This window comes from Acinonyx jubatus, chromosome E4 (assembly GCF_027475565.1).
Source record: "Acinonyx jubatus isolate Ajub_Pintada_27869175 chromosome E4, VMU_Ajub_asm_v1.0, whole genome shotgun sequence".
Taxonomy (NCBI): Eukaryota; Metazoa; Chordata; class Mammalia; order Carnivora; family Felidae; genus Acinonyx; species Acinonyx jubatus.
The window spans coordinates 53828612-53848727 of NC_069395.1; the positions used below are offsets into that span (position 1 = coordinate 53828612).

Here is a 20116-nt window from a genome sequence, read left to right on the forward strand (position 1 = left end):
TCGTACCAACCCCAAGCCTTTACACGGCTCTCAAATCGCATGGCTTGAATAATGTGGCGATCATCCTGCTATGCCCTTTATTTCACTGATGTGGGCCTGAGCTCCAGCGGTGAGAGGATTCTCCCGAGACTACAGCAAACCTGTCTTGTCTCCTGACCACTGCCCCACCATGTTGTAAATACCTGGACAGGGAAAAACAGCATTTATTTCTGTCCAATTCTATCTCTACATTCCTGAGCACCAGTTCATGCAAAGCACCATGGAGGGTGCATAGACATACCTGTGACCATGGCACAGTTCCTTAAGGAGCGCCTCAGTGGGTGGGATGTCCCTGCTGTCTTCATATTCCCTCAAATCCCCACCAGCCTTTCCTGGCCCTCGTAGTCAAAATGCTGACCCACTGTTGTGTTGGGATGGCTGGTGGGGAAGAGGAGAAAGAAAGAAACATTTATCTCGAGACTACTATATTCCAGGCACTCTATACATTCTCGTATTTGCCTCTCAAGCCACCTTCTAAGATAAGTACCATTACTTCCATTTCCAAATGATTAAGAAAAGTTGATGGACTGAGGAAGTGGCTGAGCTTAGATTTGAATTCAGGCCCTTCCACCAGACCACACTGTCACTCTTTAGCCTTCTCTTCTTCCCTGAGCCGTCCTCCGGTCCCCTCAGATGCTCACACGCCTTAAGAACCTTTGACAAGAAAGTTCCCCTCCCCCAGAACATAACACCAAAATCCTGCCTTGTCATTCTAGGGAACCTGAATTCTAAGCTGAAGGTCTTCCTTCTCACTTCTCAATCTCCACACTACCACCCACCCCACCCTTCCATGCCCCTCCTGTTTTTATAACATCTACTTTCCTGTGAAGCCACACTCTCAACCATTAGCTATACCCCCTGCCCCCGCAAGGCACTGTATTCCAGGCACTGAGGCTTCCCAGACCCCACCTTCCCCTTCTCCTCAACCTCACCTCCAGACAGGCAGCCCAGGTATTGTCAACTCCTCTATTGACAGAAGAGGACATGAGAGCCCAACAAGGCTGTCCTTCCAGGAGGATTTCCCTGCCCAGCCCACACCTCCACTCTTCAGGGTTTCTGCTGCCAGACCTCACTGCACCACACTGTGTGTGGTTCCCATATCATGTTACATGTGATTTTCATGCCCTTTTCCTGGGGTTTCTCCATCATTCCAGCCCGTTGCTTGGGTTGTTCCCTTTCATTCACAGCTAATCGTATTTTATCTTATTCTAGCTGCTTAGCTTAGCCCAATATTTCCAAATTACACCTGGGAATATCCTCTGCCCGCAATGTCCTTTTGTCTTCCTGGTGAACTCTTCCTTCCAAAGTCAGTTCAGACAATAGCCAGTTTGTGAAAGCCTTCCCTGGGTACAATGAATCCCTCCATCCTCAAGGTACCCACAGCCTGTCTATTGTAACACAACACAGAAAGTCACTGGGAATCTCTCCTATTTCCTAGACTCAAGCATCTTCACTAATGGGACACTTTTTTCTTTGTCAGTTTTGCAATCTGCAATCTCTAGCCTAGAGACTGATGCACAGGAAATGTTCAGTAAATATTTCCTGAGTATTGCTTGTCTATATATACCTGATGGGGTAGAACTAGAACCAAACAGTGGAAGGTTCTGCTCCACTAGACTCCAAGTTCCTCAAGGGCAGGGAGACAACTTCTTCCATCAGTGGATTGCCACTGTGCCAACAGTCCAAGTGCTAAAAATGCAGAATGAGCCACCCCAGGCTATGATCAGTTCCCCATTCCAGGGAATGTCTAAGCACTGGATGCCTTGACAGAGTCACTGATGCCTTGACAGAGATTTGGGGCAGGCAGCTGCACAAGGTATTTCTGAGCTCCCTTTTAGCCCCAAAGACGATGGTTCCATGGTGAGCAAGAGGTTGGTTTATAGATCAAAAGATGGACAGGAAAAGTAGATGCAGAAGAATGGAAGAGAAAGAGGCACAAAGGTGGAAAATAAAGGGTCCATGAGGAAAGGGAGGCTGAACACTGGTGAAAGGGAGGAGATTGGAAAGATTGGATGGAAGAACAACGTGGGAGAATGGGGGCTCATTAGCCACAGGGAAGTGCTTGCACACCATCATGACCAGCTGCATGAGACCCCCGCTAGTCCAGAGGCAGGAGTCATAGAGAATGTTAAAGCTGACATGCTGAAAGCCACTGTGACAAGAAATCAGCCAGAAATGGATTTCATGCCCATTCCACCGAAACATGAACCTGAATCCTAGAAAATCAGTTGCAATTGACAAAAATCAAGCCATACAGGAACACAGGGAAAGCCTTACTGCCCAGTGCCATCCGGCTCCTCTTGACATGCTGCAGCCTGGCCAACCCTGAGTCGACACGCCAGGAGCACCAGGCCCGGTACAACAGAATTTGCAGAGGGCAGCCCACCCCCAGCTCTGGTGACCACTGGCTTCAGAACCCATCCCTTTCCCAAAACATATTGCATTTTACAGGCTGTGAACCGTTGGCTGAGCTCTGGGACCAGTCCACCTTCCAGACATGAAATAACAGGAGACCTGTACTCATGTGACTTCCGCTGCAGATCCTGCTCTACCTTCATTCCCTGTTTTTACCAACACACAGCTACCTGGTGCCCCAGGACCGTTCACAAAGTAGCTGAGTAGTCATATTTATAGAGTATCCATTATGTCCAGACACTGAAGCAGACCCTGATGTGGATTCTCATGCTGACTCCTCAAAATAAGCCAATAAATATCATCACTGGTAGATAAGGAAACTAAAGCTCAGAAAGGTTAAATAATTTTTCCAAAATTACACACACAACTATTAAGTGGCAGAGCCTGGATCTAAAGTTTATTTATTTACTTACTTATTTTTTGAGAGGCTGGGGAGAAGGGGTAGAGAGACAGAGGGAAAGACAGAATCCCAAGCAGGCTCCGCACTGTCAGTGCAGAGCCCAATATGGGGCTCAAACTCAGAAACAGTGAGATCATGACCTGAGCCGAAGTCAAAGTCAGATGCTTAACCAACTGAGCCACCCAGGTGCCCCCCCCTCTCCACCCCAGTCTAGATTTAAACCAGTTCCAGCGCCCATGACCCAGTGCCATCCAGGAATGGAGACTTGTTCCCCTATCCCCTATCCCAGAATCCCTGCCCACATGTCCCCTCCTCTTCCGCTCAGGCCCTGCTTTGCACACTCCTGTTTTCTAAGTCTCGTTCACCTGCCCCAGGCTCTCCTCCCTGTGTCATGCCCTGGCACCTGTGCCTGAGCCCCTGAGGCAGCCGGAGGACAGGTGCCGGGTGAGCCTACCCAGGCACCTCCCAGCTGTCTCCTGCCCCACGTCTCACTGCTGTGGAGGCGGGCCTGCCTGCCCTTTGATTGCCAGCTTCAGAAACCCGCCCCCATCACCACTACAGAGGTTAACCTTTGCATCTTGCTGTCCACATCTCTTCGGTCCTTCCCCCCACAGAGCTGGTTTGAACACACTGAGACCTGAATGCATCCCCAGGCAGCGACTGACAGATGGCTGAATCAGCTTCTTCGCTGTAATTGAACCCAGGAGCGCCCTCCGCCCTACACTGAGCTTACACTTGCATGGCTCCCTTACCACGGTTACTTGACTGTAAAGAAAGGGAGATCTCAGCCCTGGGTCTGGCCCTCCTCGGACTCTGATCCTCTAAGTGGGGGCGGGGGATGGATTTCAGCTGTGGGATTAGAGGCCTTTCACTATGCAGCTCTGAATTCCCTTACCTCACAGCTCTGCACCTTCCTCATGGCTGTGAGGTGAGTGCTCCTCCCACACCTGCAGCCTGCCATGTGCGCATCGTGTGTGTGTGTGTGTGTGTGTGTGTGTGTGTGTGTGTGTGTGACCTCTTGCCCGGATGCGCTCCGGTTAACCGCTGCACCACACAGGGCAGGGGGGAACCTGTGGGGACAGGCGCAGAGAAGAAAGACGCCGATGAGCCGGTACCTGTGGTCACTAAAGCAGCTTCGTTTTCCCAGCACTCCCTGGGTTGATTCACTTCCAGCTGCAGCTCCACAAGGTGAAGCGGGTCCTGAGGAAGTGGTCAGAGGGCAGCAGAGAGCGCTTCCTTTCACACAAGGCCTCCAGGGCAGAAGCGAAGCCTCGTAACATCTCCATCCGAAATCTCTCCTGCCCCACAGCCCCTCTCTCCGGTTTACAGACACACATTTTCTGTGTTGTCCATTTTTTCAGATCCTCCTATACCTGTGTAGAGTTTTCCTTCCAGGTGGGAGATCCCTGTGTTCACAGTCATGGGAGCTGGAATACCTCTTAGCACTCAGCTCTCTGCTCGCCCACATGTTCATGTGTTCACTCGGCATCCACCATGTGCCCTTGGCACAGACCCTGCCCTTGGGCTTCACACAGTGTGACCATGCAGCATGACCTCCTCATTGTCTGTCCAGCTGGAAATCTGAGGAGAAAGACCTTCCCAAGCCACACTGAGCATCTCTTGGCTGGCGGCATAGCATTTCCAAAAATAAAATCTCACAGAACAATTACATATTAAAAATGTTATAGTCACAGGTTTCTCGAGCATGGATGTCTCCTTCCCTGCCTCATGTTCTCGATGCTTCAGGCATGCAGGGGGCACCTTCTTGCATTGGTAGGCAGCTTTGTGCACAAAGTCAGTGGACACCTGATAGTTGATTGTGTCCCAAGAAACTAAGTCCAGTCCACGCTAAAGATATCCATGTGCCATGTGGCACCTCTCATCCTGAAAGGAAGGTTAAATGTTATTGTCACTCTGACACTCCTCTTGAATCAGGCAGAAAGCTTCTTAGTTTTATTTTAATCCTAAATTCTGCCACCTAAAACTTGGGGAAGGTACAACCCATATTATTAAGGAATTGAACTATCAGCTTAAAATCAGCTGCTACGAAGGGAATGGACTATACCAGAGAGAAAACACCTTGCCCCAAACCTAAGGAGAACACTGAGGACCAGGGAAAAAAGTGAGTTAGTTAGCCTCCTTCAGGTTGCTAGTGGCAGAGCAAGGGCCAAAACCTCTATTCTCCCTATATCAGTCAAGGTCAGCTGTGTCCCACAGCAGGCTGAGAACACCCTGACCTCTCTGGCGATGTGGCTCAAACCATGTGACATTTTAGTTCAATTCAGACAAATCTATCATGTTCTTTTGTCCCCAAGGTAATTGGTTTTAGCAACTTCACATTTGTCCCCATCTAGGAGTAGCAATTGGATTTCTTGATTATTTTGCTGGACTGGAAAAAGTGAAATGGTATTTGCCCTCTGGATGATTTCCCTTCACGAGAAAATATCCAAATTTCTAACAAAAGACAAAACAAAACAAAAACCACCAACATCCAGCTCTCATAATGGAACCGTGAAGGGAGTGGAAATGGGGAGACCCAATTTAGGAGCCCAGCCCTTAAGGCTTAGGCAGAGAGAAGGGTTTCTATAGGACCACTTACATGTAGGAAGGATGCAAAAATCCTTATAGAGTGACTGTACTTGCCCACTGAAATCTAAACTTGCCCCCCCACCCCACTGCCCCATAGTTGGTAACAACAATCCAATTTTCTTCGAGGGACCACCTGCCCTCCCTCTCTGTCCAAGTGGTTCAGTTGCAGCTGATCCCACCCAGATGCCCTCCTGACCAGTAATTAAAACCATGAATCCCACTGGCCCCAGTGATTGGAGCTGAGAGATGGGCCAAGACAGATTCTTGGTGATATCATCATCTGAGTATCTGAATCCAGCAGGGCCTTAATCTTGGAGTCCTACTCCTATGTTTTACAAGTTATGGAAGTCATAACATTTCCTTCCCTTCCCTTCCCTTCTCTCTCTCTCTCTCTCTCTCTCTCTCTCTCTCTCTCTGTCTCTCTCTCTCTCTCTCAGTGTAAGCCCATTTGAGTTGGGTTTCTGTCACTTGGAACCAAAAGAGACCTACCTAATGAACCCACAGCAAGAACACTGAGTGGGTGGTCAAAGAGAATGAGAGCTTCAGTGAAAGGGTAGTGACAATATTTTTGGGCACGTGGCCTGAATCCTGCTAGCTCCTGAAAGAAGGAAAATTCAGCACCACCCAAATGGGGGTGTGGTGCAGGCCCTAAGGAGGTGCCCTGGTGCCACAGCACAGCTCACCAAGATAGCAGAGCTCATCCTGAGCTGACATCTAGTCCTCCACCCACCTAACCTTCCAGTGAGATTCAGGGTGAGAATATGAAACTGCTTTTGATGAGGTTTCACCCACTCTGACTCCTACAGTGCTTTCCGGGTCCCCAGAATATAATTTTTCATTTAGAGGCACCCAAAGATACCCAAACTAGAGTTCATCATCAGCCACACTTTTTTCTATTGCTGAAACCCAAGCTTCCTCCATTTATAATAGACATCTAATCCCAAAGTCCTTCTTTCTCTGTGACTGCTGTCCCTCTCCGTGTTCGTCTGGCACAAATAGGGTGGACATTGGCCCTTTAACAAAAGTACAGTATTAGACCTTCATGACTTACTGCAAATCCTACCTTTTGAGTAGATGCTTTGATTTCTTGTTGCCTTTCCTGGTACATTTCCTGCTGATCCTTCCTTCCCATCTAGAGTTGGAAAGAGTAGGTACGTTACAGACTAATGTGCCACCACACAGCCAGGAGCTAATCAGTCATTCTACCAACCTCTGCTGACCATCAGGCACCACACACCACTGTGAGATACAGTGGAACATGCCATATCCCCTGTCCTCAAGGATTTTACCCAGCAAACCATCAGAGGGGAACTTATTTCTAGCTCTCACGTTGCAAAATGGGCAGGCTAGAGACACAACACCTCTTTGAAGCCCATGCCATGCTGTGTGCTCTACCTATCTGGCCTCATCTATTCAAAACACATTTACAAGATCTGGCAAAATTCCCTTCCCAGAGTGTGACCAATGCGGTCGCCAGTCACTGGGAGTGGGAAAGGGGAAGGTGCAAGTGTAGGCGTCCTTGGTTCTACATTTGATATTTGAGACCCTTTGGGCCAAGCTGTGCGCTGCCTCCAGACCTCAGAGCAGGTGGCCCAATCAGAACAGGGCACTGAAGCAACGGAGTGTTCACGTGACTGTAACTGATTTACAAGCCCAAGGATGGCAAGCACTCTAGATGCCTCCAAATTAGCCCTGGGGTGAAAGGGAGAGAAGTCCTATTTGAGTGAGGTTGGGGGAATGGACAGAGAGGGGGCTTGAAAAATTTAGCTCTTCTTGTTTATTTCAACTGTATGTTTAAAAACAAACAAGTAAGAAATTGCTGTGGCTGAGGTCAGAGGTTTTCTCCTGTTTTCTCCTCTAGGGTTTTGATGGTTTCCTGTCTCACATTCAGGTCCTTTATCCATTTTGAGTTTTTTTTGTGAATGGTGTAAGAAAGCGGTCTAGTTTCACCCTTCTGCATGTTGCTGTCCAGTTCTCCCAGCACCATTTTTTTTTAAATTTTTTTTTCAACGTTTTTATTTATTTTTGGGACAGAGAGAGACAGAGCATGAACAGGGGAGGGGCAGAGAGAGAGGGAGACACAGAATCGGAAACAGGCTCCAGCCTCTGAGCCATCAGCCCAGAGCCTGACGCCGGGCTCGAACTCACAGACCGCGAGATCGTGACCTGGCTGAAGTCGGACGCTTAACCGACTGCGCCACCCAGGTGCCCCAGCATCATTTGTTAAAGAGACTGTCTTTTTTTCCATTGGATATTCTTTCCTGCTTTGTCAAAGATTAGTTGGCCATACTTTTGTGGGTCTAGTTGTGGGGTTTCTATTCTATTCCATTGGTCTATGTGTCTGTTTTTGTGCCAATACCATGCTGTCTTGATGATTACAGCTTTGTAGTAGAGGCTAATGTCTGGGATTGTGATGCCTCCCGCTTTGGTCTTCTCCTTCAAAATTACTTTGGCTATTCAGGGCCTTTTGTGGTTCCATACAAATTTTAGGATTGCTTGTTCTAGCTTCGAGAAGAATGCTGGTGCAATTTTGATTGGGATTGCATTGAATGTGTAGATAGCTTTGGGTAGTATTGACATTTTAACAATATTTATTCTTCCAATCCATGAGCATTCCAATGGAATGTTTTTCCATTTCTTTATATCTTTTTCAATTTCCTTCATAAGCTTTCTATAGTTTTCAGCATACAGATCTTTTACATCTTTGGTTAGGTTTATTCCCCAAAGTCAAGGGAATTAAAAGCAAAAATGAACTATTGGGACCTCACGAAGATAAAAAGCTTCTGCACAGCAAAGGAAACAATCAACAAAACTAAAAGGCAACCAATGGAATGGGAAAAGATATTTGCAAATGACATATCGGACAAAGGGCTGGTATCCAAAATCTGTAAAGAGCTCACCAAACTCCACACCCAAAAAACAAATAATCCAGTGAAGAAATGGGAAGAAAACATGAATAGATACCTCTCTAAAGAAGACATCCAAATGGCCAACAGGCACATGAAAAGATGCTCAACCTCACTCCTCATCAGGGAAATACAAATCAAAACCACACTCAGATATCACCTCACGCCAGAGTGGCTAAAGTGAACAAATCAGGAGACTATAGATGCTGGCGAGGATGTGCAGAAACGGGAAACCTCTTGCACTGTTGGCGGGAATGCAAACTGGTGCAGCCACTCTGGAAAACAGTGTGGAGGTTCCTCAAAAAATTAAAAATAGACCTACCCTATGACCCAGCAATAGCACTGCTAGGAATTTACCCAAGGGATACAGGAGTGCTGATGCATAGGGGTACTTGGACCCCAATGTTTATAGCAGCACTTTCAACAATAGCCAAATGATGGAAAGAGCCTAAATGTCCATCAATGGATGAATGGATAAAGAAATTGTGGTTTATATACACAATGGAATACTACGTGGCAATGAGAAAGAATGAAATATGGCCTTTTGTAGCAACGCGGATGGAACTGGAGAGTGTTATGCTAAGTGAAATAAGTCATACAGAGAAATACAGATAGCATATATTTTCACTCTTATGTGGATCCTGAGAAACTTAACAGAAGTCTATGGGGGAAGGGAAGAAAAAAAAAAAAAAGAGGTTAGAGTGGGAGAGAGCCAAAGCATAAGAGACTCTTAAAAACTGAGAACAAACTGAGGGTTGATGGGGGGTGAGAGGGTGAGTGATGGGTATTGAGGAGGGCACCTTTGGGGATGAGCACTGGGTATTGTATGGAAACCAATCTGACAATAAATTTCATATTAAAAAAAAAACAAGCCAGCAAAACCTTTGGGCCCATTCCATGGAAAGATCATTTGAATGAAGCTAGCAAGCAATTAGCAAGAAGTTGTCATCAGGTGTGTGACTGAATCTCCGCTGCTCAGTGTGCTCAGAGTACCCCCTCCACCCCACCCCACCCCCAGAATTGTCCCTGAGCCCAAGCCCCACTGTCCTCCTCCAAGCGACCCCCAGGGCTGCTCCATCTGGGAACACACTCCCCAGCAGCTGCCTGCTGCCTGGGGCTTTCGTCTCCTGGCGCGGCTGCAAGCCTGGTCACTTTGTTTGGGGGAGGCTCTGACACAGCCCGAAAAGTCAGGGTTTCCAGAGTTGAGACACATCAGAGGCTGCTGTGCCCACACGGCCCTGTGCGGGCTGTGCTGAGAGCTTGCGTGTTCCGAGCGCAGTGGAACATGTGCGCTCCCCAACCACCGCCCCCCCCCCCCCCCCCCGCCAGTGACAGCCCTCACCTTGTTCCACAGGGCCGCCGCAGGGGCGTAGAGGGAGCCCCAGCCATGGGTCTTCTAGAAAACCGAGCCAGCCTCCAGGCCGCTGGTGTCCTCAGAATCTTAATGGAAGCGAAACACCCCTGAAAACGCAGGCATCAGGAGCCAGACGGAAGCCCTGCAAACAGAAAAGTCAGAGATGCTGGTCTGTGATCGGGCTGTGCCAGGAGCAGCTTCTGGTGTTTGATGCTTGTCAATTGTGAGTGTGCATCCTGTTTGCCTCAGTTGCCTAGAGCAAGTGCACGTGGTTAAGTCTGTACACACAGGGGATATATTCTTCATCTTGCGTGCATGAATGTGTTCATGAATACGCAAATGTGCATATATGAATATGCAAATAGAAAGTATACCAGCATCTTCTCACGACCAAGTAAAGTAAGCTTTGAAGTTAGCTTTGGCTCCTTGACTCACTGATAATCTAAGACAGTATTTCACACTCATTAATAACCTGTCCCTAAAGCAAAGGACATAAACAACATCCTTTACCTTCTTCATTTTCCAAGTCACCAAAGCACATCTCTGTGCTTCAACAGCAGAGGGAAAGGGAAAGAAGAAAACAAGTCAGGAGCATTTGCCTCCCCCCCAGCAGCTTCCTCAGGAAAGATCTTCACAAAGAGGATGTTCCATTGATCAACAAAGATTTATAGAAAATGTAAAGAAATACAGAACCCCCCAATTTACTCACTGTCTGGTGGGAGATACTGAAAAGTAAATACCAACTTAAGAAACAGTTATAACCTCACAGTAAGAGCAGGCACAAGTGCCCTGGGAGCCAGGAAGAGGGTCACCAGTCTTATGGCACAGAGAAAATATTGCAAGGTTGTAATGCTCAAGCTAAGTCTCCAGTGAGAGGTAGGAAGCAACTAGGCTACAAGGGAGGGAGAGTCATTCAAGGCAGACAGAAGAACATGACAGGAAAGCAAAGGCATATCCTGTAACCAACCATGCTGGGGATCACCCTGCTTTATTTTTCTCTATGACACTCAGTGCCATCCGACATTTTATACTTTTATATGTGTATTGGCTGTCTCTGCCAACTAGAATATAGAATAGTCCCCTGAGGGCAGGACTTTGTTTTGTTCTCTGCTATATATCCCCAGCATCTAGAACTTGCTTAGCATGTAGTACGAATCAATAGATGTTGCTGAATGCATGCATGCTGGAGAGGAGTGAGAAATGAAGCTGGGAAGTTCAGGTAAAGTGGCCCCCATGAACACTGGGGCCTTGTGTGTTACGCTTGCGAGTGTGAACATTACCTTGGAGATCCAGCATGGACAGGGTTTACAACCTGGCAGCACACAGACAAAACACATGCGTGTTTTGCTTGACTGTGTACTGTGGTTTGAAAATTGGGATATTTTGGGGCACCTGGGTGGCTCATTCTGTTAAGCATCTGGCTTCAGCTCAGGTCACGATCTCACTGTTCATAAGTTCAAGCCCCACATCATGTTCTCTGCTGGCAGTGCAGAGCCCTCTTTGGATCTTCTGCCTCCATCTCTCTCTCTCTCTCTCTCTCTCTCTCTGCCCCTCCCCTACTTGCACAAGCATGCTCTTTCTTTCTCTCTCAAAAATAAAAAAAAATAAGATATTTTATAAATATATCTGGCTTCCCTTAAAATGCAGAAATTTGGGACCTGAAGTCTTGAAAGACAAAGTTGCTAGTGCTGACAGCCGGTGGTCCTTTAATAAGACCTGTGCTGTCTTGTTCACCTCGTCTTCTCCTCCGGCACCTGTCTTGCATCAGGGCTTCCTTCCTCATATGTCACCTGCCTCCTCCATTTAGATAAATGGGTTTGCAAACTGATGTGGGAAACAAAGGCAAAAAAAAATATTAAATGTCCCTATAACATACAGCCCATTAACAAGTCCTTGAAGCAGGCAGAGTGACCTTCCTCTGAGAGCTCAGCTTCCTTGAGGTTGACACTTTGCAAGGCAAAAGGCGATTTTAGCTTAACATTATCCTGACACCCCAGGATCCTGTGAGTCTACTCTAAAATATAGAAATTCCTTTGGAAATTTCCTTTATCTCTTCATCCCAAGATATATGTTAGCAATCATCCTCCAAGCATATGGCCCACCGATACACATCTGAAGGATCTTATGACTGAAGGTTTACTGAACAGTAATAAATGACATTTTCCTAACAATAGCTAGCCCCCTCAGGGTCCTAGAAACCTTGTTTCCAAATACCTTGGAGGCTTGTGCAGTCTCTGACCCCCTCCCAACCTGAAAGTATATACTGTAAAACCTTGGATTACAAGGAATTTGTTCTGCAAGACAAGCAAACATTTCTAATACATTTTAACTTGATAAATGAGTGATGTCTTGCAATGTGAGTAGTATGTGACACCGAATGTCACCTGATCACAACCAAGCCAATGGTTCTTGAAATTCGCTTTGATATATGAGTGCTTTGAATGGAATGAATTTCATTCCATTTCATTCCGTATCTGGAATTAATTATGCTCGCAAACCAAAGTTTTATGTAATCAGTTACCCCTCACAGTCCCAGTGCAGCTCTTTCTACCGCTGGATCCTGTCCCTGTGCTTTAATAAAACTACCTTTTTCGCGCCAAGGATGTCTCAAGAATTCTTTCTTGGCCGTTGGCTCTGAATCCCAACACTTCCACATCACAACCACTAGCTTAGGTTCAGAATATCTGGATAAAAATCATATCATGATAGGGACACCTGGATGGTTCAGTCGGTTAAGTGTCTGACTTTTGATTTCGGTTCAGGTAATGATCTCACAGTTCCATGAGTTTGAGCCCCACATAGGGCTCTGTGCTGACAGTGCGGACCTTGCTTGAGATTCTGTGTCCCTCTCTCTCTGCCCTTCCCCTGCGCTCTCTGTCTCTCTCAAAAATAAATATTTTTAAAAATCCCACCATGATAGTGAGTCTCCAAAATAATCCCCCAATGAGACACGCCTTCCATTATTTATGTCCTCCACAGTGAATCTGAGCTGGTCCTGTATAGCTAATAGAATGTGAGGGAAGTGACACTGTGACTTCCAAGGCCAGTTCATAAGACACCAGTCACCACAGTCAGGAGTCTGACTATGTATGCCAAGGCCACCATGCTGGAAGCAACCCTAAACTAACAGTGTGGAGAGGCTGTATAGACAAAGAGAAGACTGGGCAGTCCCCAAGTGTTTCAGGCATCCCTTCTGAGATGCCAGACATGTGAAAGCCATCTGGGACACACAGGTCAGCTGTCACCTACCTGCAACAATATACAGTCATATGGGAGACTCCAAGAGAGCCATCTAGCTGAGCCCGTTTGACCCACAGAATCATGACAAACAATAACAAATTATTTTTAGCCACCATGTTTGGGGTGGCTTGTTACACAGCAATAGAGAACTAAATATCTACATTACCACTTACTAGAGATGTGGCTTGGGGCAAATTATTTAGCATCATTAAGCCTCAATTTTTTTCATCTTTAAAATAATGGTGATAATAGTACTGCTTCAGAGTTGTTTGAAATTCAAATTCGGTCATGAATGGAATGTACTTAGCCTTGAAGCTAGCATGTCATGAGTGCTTAATAAATGTTAATCATTATTTTGTTTCAGTTCTCATTAGTATTGTTGTTGAAGACTATGGTGGGTAGTTATCTCTCAAAACCAGCATGCCAAAAAGGGAGCGGAGGCAGGGAAGGTACTGATGGACAGATGACAGTCAAGGAGGGTATACATGTAGAAGACAGGGTGGTGTGTATATTTTGATATCCCAAACTCTGAAACACCAGGCAGTTGGCTATTTATTTCATTTTGGTGTCTGTACTAAGGATTCTGGTGAGTCCTATCAAATCACAATTCATTAATCCAAACTCATTCAAAAATATTTATTGAGCACTGACTGTGTCAGGCACTGTTCTAGGTGATCTGGGAATACAGCAGTGAACAAAACAGATAAAGACCCCTTTCCTCATGGAACTTCCATTCTAGTGTCGAGGGACACATACCAAACAAATAAGTAAGTAAAATATATAGTATGGCAGATGGTGATATGTACAATGGAAAAAAAGTTAAGAATGGTAATGAGTGTGGCATGGGAGAAACTAGATTGTAATTGTAAGTAAGTAGGTCAAAAGAAGGCCTCCCTGAGCATGGTGGAAAGTGAGCAAAGAACTCTGGGGTGGGGAGGGACCATCATATAGAAGGATCCAAACATAAAAAACAGCTGGAAGCTCATATTGTTCTATCTACTGATTATCAATCACACTGGTGGATATATATGTTTTCTCCCAATGATTCTGTAAGGCAAATGTTATTATATGTTATCTTTAACTTACTCAGACACTTGTTTATCCTATTGTACAATACATCTCTTTCAGCTACTTTAACTTCTTTTTGGGAAAAGGGAAGATGATGTATTGGTCAGGTTAAGTTAGGTTAAGTAACAATCCCCAAATCACATTCACTAATCACAATAATAGTGTATTTCTTATTCACAACAGCCCTTAGTGGCTGGACTCCATAGAGCCTTCATTCAGAGATTCTTCCAGCTGAGGCACACCATTCACATTGCCAATCACAGCAGCAGGGAGGAGGAAAGATGGAAAATTGACACCTGTCTTAAATGCTGGAAGATACAAGTCACTACTTCTCTCCTATTTCATTGACCAGAGCAAGTCATGTGTAGCTGTGTGTGTGTGTGTGTGTGTGTGAGCATGCACACACACGCGTGATCATCCTAAATGCCTAGAAGTAAAAGGAAATAGATATTAATGAATACTTTAATGTCTACCATAGATGGATACATGGATAGATAGAAATGATAGATGACAGTAATGATAAATAATAGAGATAGATAAAGTAAATAAAAGAAAATGAAACAGGCTTAGAAATGAAAAATAATTTGCCTACTATCAAGCAGTAGGTACAAACAGCAGGTAGTTCCAAGCAGTTTGTAAATAGCCAAGTCAAGATCATAACCCAGATTCATTTAGATTTCATTTTTTTAATGTTTACTTATTCTTGAGAAAGAAAGAGACATAACATGAATGAAGAAGGGGCCGAGAGAGGGAGACACAGAATCCGAAGCAGGCTCCAGGCTCTGAGCTGTCAGCACAGAGCCCAACATGGGTCTCCAACCCACAAACCATGAGATCATGACCTGAGCCAAAGTCAGATGTTTAACCGACCAAACCACCAAGATGCCCCTGTAATTCCTCTTATAGGAGGTCCAAAATAGATTAGCAATAATGTTCCTCAGTGGAAATCTTGAGAATGAGGAATTATTTCCTTAAATTTCATTGAATTGTCCTTTAGTTACGTGACTTCCCTTTCACAAATATTGCAGAATGGAAATACAAACCACAATCGGTTTTCAAAGATGGGCTGACGATTAATTTGTCATAAATAAAAGTTTATGAATCAATATAGTCACCATAGGAATGACTAAAGGCTTGGACTGTCACTCCTGATAACATCCAAAGAGGCTCACTCATCTTTTCAATCAAATAGCCAGCGGAGACAGCTCTAAACTGATCTACACTATGGTGTAGACCATAATAAACATTCTAAAATGCCCAACATTATTTATTTGATATAACTATAATTAGGCAAACAGCAATGTGCCAGAGTGAGCCTTGGATAGGCAATATGGCCCTTGGTAAATATTTCAGGTATTTCTGAGCAACTCAATGAGCCGAGTGGCTCTGGGATACAGAGACAAACCGATCAGAGCTCATGAGGCCGGGGTGGGGCTCATGTGAAGGGTGATCTGGGGCAGTGGGGGGAGATCTTAGAGTCTTGGGGGAAGAGGAGAGCCACAGCTTCCGTTCTCTGCTGTGCTAGTAGTTGTTATTCTTAAAACAGAGCCTCTTTGATGTGCTGTACATTAGCATGTCATGCTCCCTCAAATCAATATTCTTTTTCATGTGGGGATTTTGAGTCATTTTTATACTTCCTCTTTTAAAGTTCCTTAAACCCCAATAAATAAAAATACTGATTGCCTGCTCTTGGAGAACACAAAATTTCTATACCAATGATACAAATACTCCTTGTTTCTCCTCATTGCCCCCTGGTTCTTGGAACTGGATTGTGTAGACTTCCTGACCCCTTGAGGTTAAGGGCTGTGGCCATTCCCACCTAATCAATAGTGTTCATAAAGTATTTATTTTACCTCACTGAACAAAGCCCCTCTTTGGTTTTTTTTTTTAAGTTTATTTATTTTTGAGAGAGAGACAGTGTGAGCAGGGGAGAGGCAGAGAGAGAGAGAGAGAGAGAGAGAGAGAGAGAGAGAGAAAGAGAGAATCCTAAGCAGGCTCCACACCAACAGCACAGAGCCTGATGCAGGGCTCAAACTCATGAAGCGACAGATCATGACCTGAGCTGAAACGAAGAGTTGGATGCTTAACTGACTGAGCCACCCTGGTGCCCCCAAAACACATCTTTGAGAGAAGGATTAACATATTTTTATCTGATAACTACCTGCTACACATGTTTCTGGCACATTTTTTTCTACATTGGACCTTTTCTTTTAAAGAACATACTTCAGGCTCCCCATTCCCCAGACTAAACCAAAACTTTTTTTTAAACCGAGGTATAATTTACACACAACCCCATATTAGTTTCAGATGTACAGCATGATGATTTGATATTTTTATGCTTGCAAATGAACACCACAATATGTCTAATTAATAGTCTGTCACCTTTCATAGTTATAAGAAATCAAAATTTTTACCACTTTTCCATAAGAAACTTGGTACCCATAATTTTTTCAAAGAGTATTATGGGTTTGATTCCCTCCAAGAACTACTGGAAAACATAACTTTGGAACTTTTGTGATAACTAATGTTTTTTTATTTAAAGTAATACTGAGACAGATACTAAATGTGACATTCTGTCCCAAATAGGTGTAGAGAGTATAAAGTTAATGCGTTTCTGAGTCTTAGGTCTCACCAGGCTGTGAGTACAAAATAAGAACTTTACAGGACAAGTCCAACCAGCCTGGTGCCAGAAAGGGGTGCTTCAGTGAGTGGTCCCCACCTTCTGGGTTCCTCAGAGGGTTCCTCAGGTAGTGTCCCCCTGTCTCCACCAGGAGGCGCTGCAGTGTGGTGGTTAAGAGCCTAGGCCTTGAAGTCCTACAGACAGATGGGCTTGAACCCTGCTCTCCCACTTACTGACTTTGTGACCTGTGCCTCAGTTTACTCATTTTAAAACTGGCACAATAACAGTACTTACAGATTGTTAAAGAAGAGGATATGTATACAGGATCTGGTGTTGGCACCCAGTAAGAACAACTCCTATCACATGGGAGACTTTTGGCAAGATGTAACACAAAAACCGGTTGAGAATGGCTTAAACATGAGGATTTATTCTTTCAATTAACAAGGAGTCCCCAGATAGGATGGCTCCAGGACTGGTTGGTTCAGTGACTTAGAGTGATATCATGAGCAACTTCTTTTTCTACTCTTCAGCATGTCAGATTTTCCTCAGTTAGGCTGCCATCGTGTATGAGAAATTTATGTATATCATCCAGACAAGAGATTGCCCAGAGAGAAAATGTCCTGCTTTTACTACAACTTGATTTTTAACAGCAAAGAAGCCCCTCTCTTGGCAGACTTCATTTACCTACACCAGTTGCTAGTGAGGAGAATGGGTTTGCCATGATTGATTCACACTAACCAAGATTTACCTCTAATCTGGGAATAAGATCACTTCCCCCAGGAGTATGTGCCCCTGAAGTTGGGGGAAGGAGCACAAAAGACTTGTGACTGAATCCCACCTAGAAAATTAAAAAGTTGAGAGACTGGCTTGCTAAGGGCTCTGATGGTGTGTGCAAAGTGTCTGTGACCTGTTGGGATACAACAGCATTCCCAGGGTTTGTGGCTGAGGCATGTTTTCTGGGGACAAAATATGAACCACACATGACCGCCATCTGGTGGGGTTGGGTTGGACACTCTCCAAAAGGCCTGCAAAGAATAGAGTTAGGGCGTGAGAGGAATGAGCTGGGAGAGTAGGCGATGTGGGTCAGAGCTGGATGCTTAAAATTGGTACCCAGGATTATGGATATTGGCAATGTCAAAAACTAGGATTGAGGGGCATCTGGATGGTTCAGTTTGTTAAGCTTCCAACTTTGGCTCAAGTCATGATCTCACAGTTTGTAGTTTTAGCCCAGTGTTAGGGGAGGGATTCTCTCCCTCCCCCAATCTCTCTGCCCCTACCCAACTCATGTTTTCTCTCTCAAAATAAATAAATACACTTAAAAAAATCTTTAAAACAAAAAACGCTGAGGGTTTAAGTGGAAATAAGTGGCCGATATAGGCTGGAGAACAAGATCATTGGAGAAAGAAGGCAAGGACCTGAGAAACTAGAAAAAAATAATGTAAAATGGACATTGAAATCCTCACAAGCTGTGACAGAAGCAGTCCTGGAATGACAGGAACCCCAAGAGTAAAAATGAGAGAGGGCAAGTGAAAACGGGTTCATTTGCAACCAGGAGAAATAGTGGATGATATGGTTTGTTGATGTAAGATTCAGAGAGTGACTTTTAGGGCATGGAAGATTAAGGGAACTGTCTAGTCTCTCTCCAAGCTGAGTGGTGTGAGGGGTGCAAGAGAAAACTGACCTGGAAAGGATTCGAGGGAAGTAGTTTTGGCTAGAATAAGGAGGTGAAAGAAAGGTGGAAACAAGTTAAAGATTTAGGAAATTTTATTGTTGATTGATTTTGAGTTCCAGAGGGCATAGTGGAAATGACTGGGAGTGGGTGAGGGAATATGGAAGAATATTCCAGAAGGAAGAATGTGAAAAGCGATATGGAGATTTTTTTCCAAACGTGATTTATTTATTATTTATTTTGAGAGAGAGAGAGAGAGTATGTGTGATGAGCAGAGGAGGGGCACAGAGAGAGAGAGAGAGAGAGGGAGAGAGAGAATCCCAAGCAGGCTCTGCACTGTCAGTGAGGAGGCTTGAACCCACAAACCGTGAGATCATGACCTGAGCCAAAATCAAGAGTCACACAGTTAACCGACTGAGCCACCCAGACACCTTTATAGGGCTTCTTGCAGTGATAAAATTAATAGGAGTCAAGGGCATGTGAAATTTGCCTTAATGGTTTTGAGGAAGAAAGTTGTGGCAAGGCTTTATACCAAGAGGTAGAAACAGGTGACAAGGCCTTTCCAAGTGTCCTGCAGAGTCTGGAGTGGCTTACTGACCCCTGTGATGAAAGCATTGAGGGCGTTACTCCAAGCACATTGGGCTCAAAGTTCCCTGCTGATCCTGCATTACACCATTAGGTGGTGTAGACTGAGGCTGGAGATGGTAATTTTAACCAAGCATAAGCTAGCTCCTCTCTTGACCTGCTGGTAGATACTCAGACACCAGGGAAGAGATAGAACTTTGAGCATCCAGACGTTAATAGCTAACATTGAGTATGTAGTATATACTGGGTACATGATAGTTTTACATGTATTAGCACACTTGATCCTCAGAATGATCCTCTCAAGGAAGTGCTATATACCTATTAACAGGTGAGAATTCTGATGCTTAATGAGACTGCAACTTATTGTGATCTGTCCAGGGCCATCGTGAGAGATGGAGAGCAAATATGAAACCAGACAGTCTGCTCTTAAACTGCCTCACTTACCTGGGGAACTTTTTAAGCCATCCTGGGTTTAAAACTTATTTTTTATCCCTTATTCATTTAAAAATCACAAATGCAGTATTTACCAAAACAAAAAACAAAAAAATGCTCACTCAAAAAGATACCATGCACCCCTATAACTATTATGTTATTAACACAAAGATATGCAAGCAACCTACATGTCCATCAATAGAGATGAATGGATAAAGAAGATGTGGGACAGATGATAGATGATAGATAGATAGATAGATAGATAGATAGGCAGGCAGACAGGTAGACAGATAGATACATATACATACAATGGAATATTAGTTATAAAAAAAAGAGTGAGATCTTGCCATTTGCAACAACATGGTTGGGTACCTAAAGGGTATGGCACTAAGTAAAATAAGTCAGGTAAAAACAAATACTATGATTTCACTTATATATGAAATCTAAAAACCAAAACAAATAGGCAGAAACCTATAAATTAAGACTGATAAATAAAGACAACAAACTGATGGCTGCCAAAGGAGCGGGGTTTAGGGATTGGCGAAATGGATGAAGGGAGTGGGAGACACAGGCTTCCAGTTATGAAATGAGTAGTCACAGGGATGAAAAGTACCACACAGGGGATGTAGTCAACGGTGCTGTAATAGCGCTGTGTGGTGACAGATGGCAGCTACACTTGTGGGGAGCACAGTACATGGAGTTATCCAATTACCATGTTGCATACCTGAAACTGACATAACATTGTGTGTCAAGTATACTTCAATAAAAAAGGGGGAAATAGGGAGGAGCCAAGATGGCA

General features: G+C 44.7%; 2 long non-coding RNA genes across 2 annotated transcripts in view; one reads left to right on the top strand and one right to left on the bottom strand.

Moving 5' to 3' along the window:
• Nucleotides 1-20116, top strand: part of LOC113595641 (uncharacterized) — a 75008-nt gene that overhangs the window by 27825 nt on the left and 27067 nt on the right. The gene's annotated exons all lie outside the window — the stretch shown is intronic.
• On the bottom strand, nucleotides 3061-9911 carry LOC128313098 (uncharacterized). The gene is made up of 3 exons (XR_008293325.1): nucleotides 9692-9911; nucleotides 6507-6575; nucleotides 3061-4738 (listed from the first exon to the last, which is right to left on the bottom strand). It is a non-coding gene; the product is annotated as an uncharacterized LOC128313098 (long non-coding RNA).